A 9064-nucleotide genomic window follows, 5' to 3' on the forward strand; every position below is an offset into this window, starting at 1 on the left:
GGCAAACCCTAAATGGACCATTGTTGTTGCTCTCCCAGAAACCCACAGTATCACACAGCACTCGATTGTGGTGGCAAATGATTATTCCCCCTCTCCTCGCTGGCGCACAAGGCAGCCTTGGTGGCAGTCTGTAGGGGAAGAAAAGGCCCACCCTACTGGAAATGTGTGGAATGGCTCCAGTCGAGTCTACGACAACACTCCACAATCAGCAGCCCGAGTGAAGCAGATTCTGCATGTCTGGCAGCCAAGGCACTCGACATGCCACAGCAGTTTGACAGGGTGCTGAAAGCGGGTTCCCATTTTAATATTCAGTGCACCAATTCATTAACATTCTATTCTGCCCCACAATGGAGACTGGAGAGGCTTTGATCCTCCACATTCTCAGATCAAGGTCACTAAGAAAATAAAATCTGCATTCTATTCCTGGCGCTTTATATCTCACAGCCCCCCCCCCCCAATAGATGAATACATTCATCATGTTCTCAATAGGGGTACTTCTGAAAGAAAATACCATGTTTTAAAATGAAATTATTTTGATCTCATAATATGAAGGGCAATTTCATCTTAAGGACAACCGTTTTCTGCAGGGCCGCTGCTGTCATTAAATGACCCTGGTAAATTGTGGCTTTGTTAAAGGACAGACCTCTTTATTCAATCCCACACTCTCACCCCCCAAACAGGGCTCTGTCTGAAGCACATGCATTTGGAGTCCACTCCAATAGGGGTCTGGTTTGCATGGCAACCAAGCAATGCAACATCCCCAAAAGCCTCTTTGAAAATATATGTCCTTGCACATACGTGCAACACGCACACACGCGCACACGCGCACACACACACACAGAAGAGAGAGAATAAATCCAGTCGACGAGTCGATTATGTGATTGGACCCTGTGACAAATGGTCACATGCAAACACATCCCCTGTCAGTACTGGGTGTATGTGGGCAGACACAAAGCCTAATTCAAATACATAGACCCAGCACAGCTTTGGTGGGTGGGAATGATGCTCCATCAAGATGTCGTTACAACGGCCCTGTCCCCACCCACTGGCATGTATCTCCCTGCCACTGTCCCCTCCCAGGACAGCACAATGGCAGCCTCTTTTATTGCCTGTGTGGCCTGTCTGCTCAGGGGTCAGCCCTAATCCATGGGGAGTTCTCACATTGTGTTTTACCAACCAGGGTCAAACTGTTTGAAATGAGGGGGTTTAGTTAAACATCTATTAGCAAGGTCCAGTGTGTTGTTGCCTGATTTATGAGAGGCTGTTGTGCTCAGCTGTCCACATACTCCACAGCGTATGGCGTGTATGACTCATGTTATGTGACACAGCCAACACAAAGCACACCACACACCGCATACAAATGAACACTGATCCCACAGTACCCCACTACCCCTAACACGTTATCAGATATAGATCATGTGTTGCATATCATTAAAGAACACATTGAGCCTGTTCCAAAATAAAGGTACATTTATTGATGGTGACAGTCCTCTTTGCCACTGAGAGGCACCATGCTCTCCAGTGTTTACCAAAACAAGTTGAAAGAGAAACATCTGTTGTGGTGGATTCTGTGCAGCCTGACTGTTAGCTCAGTTAGTGTAGCTGACATTGAAAGAGAGGGGAGAAACACGGACAACAATCCCACCAGCCCCTGCTGCGAGAAGACATTTCACATGGTGGCCGTCTCCTTTGATACAGCTCTTGTGATCCCTGCTGGTTTGGCTTTTAGAAGAAAGCACACACACAGACATGGACACACAGACACGTACACACACACACACACACACACACACACACACACACACACACACACACACACACACACACATACACACACACACACACACACACACACAGCATATGGCCTTGACAACACAAGTGCTAATCACTATGCGAAGTGTGAACATGTCCCATTATTTCTGGTATCTTGACATTTTCATAGAATTCTGTTTTTATACTATACAAAAAAATTCAAGTCAGAGAAAGAATAAATATGACTCATAAATTGCACCACAGATCAAGACATAAAAATGATATTTATTTGAGTCTTTTAACAATGTAAACGAATACTCCTTCTCGACTAAACTAGCTACTCTCCGAACCAGCATAGAATGCAAGTCCATGGCAGTAGTTATATCTGGGGCCAGAGGACAGTATGGCAGGGCCAATGAATATAACACCCTCTCAAGACTGGAGGTAAACAAGCTCCTTTAATTACAGCAGCACTACAGCAATTTCCTTGCTCACGCAGGCTACAGAACGGTCCCCTATTACTTCACTCCCAGTTCCAAATGCCTAAGCTAATGACCAGTTACTAATTGGTGCTTATACCTTATATCGGTTCGTGCAGAATATAATTGCAGCTATTATGGTTGTAAATAATCCTTGAAATTAGTATCTTTTAGCAAAAATCCATGCTGAATATTGGTATGGAGAATGTTCAGGAAAAGGTCTCGGTGTCGATACTGAATCGGTTGATTTATCATTAACTAGAGGGTTCAGGGCAGAGGGAAAGCCTTTCATATAATATTGCGGTTTCACTTCATCTTCTGTACCAGCGTTAATGGAGGCATTCTTGTAGTAGAGCGCTGGCGTGTGTGTGTGTGTGTGTGTGTGTGTGTATGTGTGTATGTGTGTGTGTGTGTGTGTGTGAAGAGGAGAGTTGGTGGGGGGAGGTATATTACATGTAGATCACACTTCCCAGGCTTCAGCAGCTCGTCTTTTGTGTTGGCTCTTCCGTCAGCTGATGACTCCCTAAGTGTCTCAGACAGCCGTGTGTCTGTCTGCGCCTCTGTCCACTGGCTTGTCCTGGTCACATTTCTGAAGTCCGCTGACTGCTAATGGCCGTGTCCAGACAAAGAGCCCACTCTGTGGCCACTCTGCGGTGCTGGGCCGGGGGCCAGAGAGAGCCTAGGGGGCCCGGGGAGCTGGGTGTGGGAAGAGGGTGGGCTGGAGCTGGGCAGAGCACCCGGCACTGCCTGCCTCTCTGCACCCATGTCACGCTTGTGTGACAACCACTCCTCTGTGCTTGTTTGAACTGTCCTTCCCAATTAGCACTAATAAGAGACTCTGTAAGGATGAGCAAACATAGTGCATCCAATCACCACACACACACACACACACACGCACACACACACACACACACACACATGCTCTCTTACTCTCTTTCTCCCTCCTTACGCTTAGCAGGCCATGAAAATCCCAGGAGCACAACCTTGCTAATAGACGGAGAAAGCCAAACGCATCTTGTTCTGAGCATACAAGTGCTGGTAAAGAGGCAAATTAATGACAAGTCATTTGAAGGGTTTGCCTGAGAATGATTTTACCCCTGTCTTCTTGCCACTGAAGAATTGATTAGACCCTGCTCGATCAAAGTGGCTGAATCAATAAAGAGAGGCAATGAGCGGAGAAGGCATGCTCCATCCAGCCAATTTATTCACCACACTGTTTCATATGAGAGAGAGGAGAAAGAGGAAGGAGGAGAACTCTAATCTGTCAGCTGGAAATTGGAAGGCCCTGTGAAGACTCAGTGCTAATGACGAGTCCTGGAAGGCAGGTGCACCCAATCCATTTCTCCTTTAAACTAGAGGATCAGACTGTCACCTGCTACTGACTGGATGGGCTGTCAGGCTATAACCACACGGCAGCAGGGTAAGAACGTTGGGCCATTTCGGTTACTGGCCCAGGCAAAAAAATTATAATTATGCCAATGTTCCGTTGAGCAAGGCACTTAACCATAATTGCCCTGTAACTCACTCAGAGTAAATTACTTAAATGTAAAATGTGCTCAGGTCACCTCTGTCAACTCACTTCACTATACACTCAACTAAATATACAGTAAACTATGTAACCCATGGAGATGCAAGATTGTAAAATGACACTATTGCTACATTATAGTGTCTATTTCACGTGATATTCTTCAGCTGATAACAAAGTGGAAAAAATATGAGTGTACAAATAAATGTAGAATAAATTCTAGCAAAAACTCCTACAGAATAGAAAGAATAGGAGTGTTCTGGGAAAGTGGAGAATTGTGGAATTAGTGAAGCTGCAGGGTTGTTCCTGTCTCCTTCCCTTCTCTGTTCATTGTTCCCTCGTTCATTTTGTCATGCAGAAGGCAGAAGGCAGATTTCTGAATTGTTTTAAATGTGGCGCCGAAGATTAGAGCGCTTGCCAAACACTGTGGAAACACTTAATTGATTTCCTTTGGCCTGTTTACCTTTATACTGTAGCCTGGTAGAGCAGAGCAGAACAGCGCAACAGAAGCAGCTCTGGCCTCTCTGCCGCCAACAGGCCTGCCAAGTACCTCATTAGTATTCCCAGCAGTGCCATTTGCCAGCCTGAGCGTTGCCGTGGTGACGCTGCCCACACAAGTGATGATAAATTGTGCTTTCACATCTACTCCCTCCCACAAAGAAGAGCAGTGAGCTGAGGAGTCCCTGGCCAGGCCCCAGGACACATCACCCAGGCTTGAGGCACCGTCGTCTGGGTGGTGCTGTGTGCTGCAGCCTGGATGTTTGGGGTAGTGTTTAGGGAGTAGGGAAGAGTACGTGTGTGTGTTGGAGATGGTACATGCGAGCATGTGGGTGAGTTAAAAGGCAGTGAGTTAGTATAGTGGAATGTCATCTCGCATGGAGTGTAAGGGTGTGTCTTTGCATATGTGTCATCACACACTGACTTTTACATTCAAGACCCACCTTTAAGGCTATCTCACATTACTGAGTTTGTTCATGTATAAGTTTAACTCGGATTCATTCCTGTGAGCACATTGTCATAACAATTAGCACTGATAAAACTAGAGCTAAAATAACAATTTGCAAGGACACAACCTCGCAGGAAGGCAGACTATAGTAATTATCTCCAACACAGAATTTCCTCAAGCTGAGGTAATTGCACTTCATTATAAAGTTTTAACAGTTGCATTTGTTATATTTTGTCAAGGTGTCAAAAAGACCAAAACAATGACAGTTAATAGGCCTGCATCTGGTTGGCACAAGATTATTTTGACAGCGACATTCATTCTTTCCTCTGTAGGTGTCTCTTGTGGAGGCTTCATTTACCTTCCGCTGGGACACCATGTAGAGCTGTGGAGCAGGGAGGGAAGGAGGGAGGGTGGAGCAGGGAGAGAGGGTGGAGCAAGGAGGAAAGGTGGAACAGGGAGAGAGGGAGGGTGGAGCAGGGAGGGGGGGAGGGTGGAGCAGGGAGAGAGGGAGGGTGGAGCAGGGAGGGAAGGAGGGAGGGTGGAGCAGGGAGAGAGGGTGGAGCAGTGAGGGAGGGAGGGTGGAGCAGGGAGGGGGGAGGGTGGAGCAGGGAGAGAGGGAGGGTGGAGCAGGGAGGGAGGGTGGAGCAGGGAGAGAGGGAGGGTGGAGCAGGGAGGGAGGGTGGAGCAAGGAGGAAAGGTGGAACAGGGAGAGTGGGAGGGTGGAGCAGGGAGGGAGGGAGGGTGGAGCAGGGAGAGAGGGTGGGAGGGTGGAGCAGGGAGGGAGGGTGGATCAGGGAGGGAGGGAGGGTGGAGCAGGGAGGGGGGGAGGGTGGAGCAGGGAGAGAGGGAGGGTGGAGCAGGGAGGGAAGGAGGGAGGGTGGAGCAGGGAGAGAGGGTGGAGCAGTGAGGGAGGGAGGGTGGAGCAGGGAGGGGGGAGGGTGGAGCAGGGAGAGAGGGAGGGTGGAGCAGGGAGGGAAGGAGGGAGGGAGGAGCAGGGAGAGAGGGTGGAGCAAGGAGGAAAGGTGGAACAGGGAGAGAGGGTGGGTGGTGCAGGGAGGGAGGGAGGGTGGAGCAGGGAGGGAGGGAGGGTGGAGCAGGGAGGGAGGGAGTGTGGAGCAGGGAGAGAGGGAGGGTGGAGCAGGGAGGGAGGGTGGAGCAGGGATAGAGGGTGGAGCAGGGAGGGAGGGTGGAGCAGGGATAGAGGGTGGAGCAGGGAGGGAGGGTGGAGCAAGGATAGAGGGTGGAGCAGGGAGGGAGGGTGGAGCATGGACAGAGGGTGGAGCAGGGAGAGAGTGTGGAGCAGGGACAGAGGGTGGAGCAGGGACAGAGGGTGGAGCAGGGAGGGAGTGTGGAGCAGGGAGGGAGGTTGGAGCAGGGAGGGAGGGTGGAGCAGGGAGGGAGGGTGGAGCAGGGAGAGAGGGAGGAGCAGGGAGGGAGGGTGGAGCAGGGACAGAGGGTGGAGCAGAGGGTGAGGGTGGAGCAGGGACAGAGGGTGGAGCAGGGAGGGAGGGTGGAGCAGGGACAGAAGGTGGAGCAGGGACAGAGGGTGGAGCAGGGACAGAGGGTGGAGCAGGGAGGGAGGGTGAAGCAGGGACAGAGGGTGGAGCAGGGAGGGAGGGTGGAGCAGGGACAGAGGGTGGAGCAGGGAGGGGCAGTGAGCAGAAGGGGGGGCATGTAAATCCTCCTTATCCTAGTTAAACAGAGTACGCTGTATTATTCCCACATTATGGTGCACAGCTATGTTGGTATTAAGGGCCTGGTTGATGTGAGATTCCAAGGTGCTTTATTGGAAAAATATTCAGCAGAAGTAGAAGGTTTCTTATTTGATATTTAAATCCTTTATTTGGCAACATAAGACTTTTTTTTAGATAGCATCTTTACTCAGAGTTTATTATCAGCACAGTGCATGCATGCATTGGTGTAGCAACCATTATAATTGAAATATTGAATTGTTCTATGATTTCATGTTTTGTGCTTATTTTTGCTGTGATTTCTTTTTTTACACATCATAATATAACTACTGGGCTGTTCTGGTGTGGACAAGTCTTACTAAATAAAGAAATATAATTCAAGGAGTCCCATGGCCATCCTTTTCTTACTATCACAAAAATAAACTAATTTCAGAGGTTTAAAAATATACATTTTCAATAGATGAGAGCCAACTTTGAACGCCTAGCTGCGTTTATTAGCATAATACAATCTGTGTTCATTTTTCTCAAGGCTGTAGCTTCATTTTGGAGTCAATGGCAGAGTAGTCCTGATTCATAGTGTCACAGCTGAATACACATCCACAACTCAATATGCCTCCCCTACGATAACTTCATAGAAGACAATTTGCAAAAGCAATTATAAAATCTCAAGTAATTATGAACCAACTGAGAGGCATACTCACAACCCCTCTACAATATTTATGTGAGGACCTAATGACAGATCTCGTCACTCAATATTTTTTACTTCACACATCACAATCAGAAAGGAGGAATGTGTGTGGTAAAACAATTCCAGAACAACCGACTGCTGGTATTGTAATTGTTGCAATGACACAACAGCGAGCACAGCCCCTCACCTCCCGTTTGACGAACTTGAGGATGATCTGACCCTCCAAATCAAGCCTGATTACACGTCTCTAGGACACTAAGAAGCGACCGACTTCAAAAAGACGAGAGACAATCGGCGAATATGAACCTCGGCCTGCCGCCCCCTCAGCCCCAGCCAAGCTGAACAGCCCTAGCCAGGGGGCCATAGCTATTAAAAGATAAATGTATTTCCCCTATCCATTATTCATGATGGGGCTGAGCGGGGGTGGGGGGGGGGGGGGAGTCAGAGGCTTAGCGCAGCAGTGGATCCTACTCGGCCGTGTCGGGCCAAGCCCCCGCTGGACCACAGTCTGATATAGAAGACCAGGCGACAGCTGTGGGGAGAGACAGAGAGAGACAGCGAGACAGAGAGACAGAGAGACAGAGACAGAGAGATAGACTGCTAATATCTGCACACATGCACAAACACACACACACACACTTAGATGACTATAGGCCTGCCACAGAGAGGATCAGACTGTGAGACTGCATAACCTCTCAGCCAATGATTGAGTGAAGGGTCTGAGCAAATATTTTGGAGTAATATTGGACTGGAAATATTGAGTTCTAAGAAGAACTGATCTTAAGGAAAAACAGATTAGGAGGACCTGTGTGTATGTGGTCACTCATTTAGAGTTTAGTCACAGTCCAGATCAGAGCAAACACACTGAAGTGAATGTCAAACAGCCTCAGCTCTTCTCGCCATCCATTCAGCCCTCCGCTAATGTTGGCCCAGATGAAGACAGTGATGAAATCATATAAAGAATATTTTTTTGTACAATATTTATTTTATTTAATCCTCTTTAGTCTTGCCTCATAAGCAGACAAAAAAAACACTGCTCAGTGTTTGCCCTAGGATTATTTTCAGCAGCAGTGGCAAAGGTGGGGGGGGGCCCGCGGGCCGCATTCAGTCTAAAAATGTATTATATTTCCTTGCCATCAAAATAAGCAAAGAAAGTCCTCTATCCATCACTTTTGGCATTTTAGATGCTACCTGACTGTCTAGCTTTTATAACAGAGACTGTTAGCAAGCTGGACAGAGACTGTTACCAAGCTGGACAGAGACTGTTACATAGCTGGACAGAGACTGTTACCAAGCTGGACAGAGACTGTTACATAGCTGGACAGAGACTGTTACCAAGCTGGACAGAGACTGTTACCAAGCTGGATAGAGACTGTTAGCAAGCTGGACAGAGACTGTTACCAAGCTGGACAGAGACTGTTACCAAACTGGACAGATACTGTTACATAGCTGGACAGAGACTGTTACATAGCTGGACAGAGACTGTTACCAAGCTGGACAGAGACTGTTACCAAGCTGGACAGAGACTGTTACCAAGCTGGACAGAAACTGTTACCAAGCTGGACAGAGACTGTTACCAAGCTGGACAGAGATTGTTACATAGCTGGACAGAGACTGTTAGCAAGCTGGACAGAGACTGTTACCAAGCTGGACATAGACTGTTACCAAGCTGGACAGAGACTGTTAGCAAGCTGGACAGGCACTGTTACATAGCTGGACAGAGACTGTTACCAAGCTGGACAGAGACTGTTAGCAAGCTGGACAGAGACTGTTACCAAGCTGGACAGAGACTGTTACCAAGCTGGACAGAGACTGTTAGCAAGCTGGACAGAGACTGTTAGCAAGCTGGACAGAGACTGTTACATAGCTGGACAGGCACTGTTACCAAGCTGGACAGAGACTGTTAGCAAGCTGGACAGGCACTGTTACCAAGCTGGACAGAGACTGTTACCAAGCTGGACAGAGACTGTTACATAGCTGGAC

The sequence above is a fragment of the Oncorhynchus clarkii genome, chromosome 25 (assembly GCF_045791955.1).
Source record: "Oncorhynchus clarkii lewisi isolate Uvic-CL-2024 chromosome 25, UVic_Ocla_1.0, whole genome shotgun sequence".
NCBI classification, from domain to species: domain Eukaryota; kingdom Metazoa; phylum Chordata; class Actinopteri; order Salmoniformes; family Salmonidae; genus Oncorhynchus; species Oncorhynchus clarkii.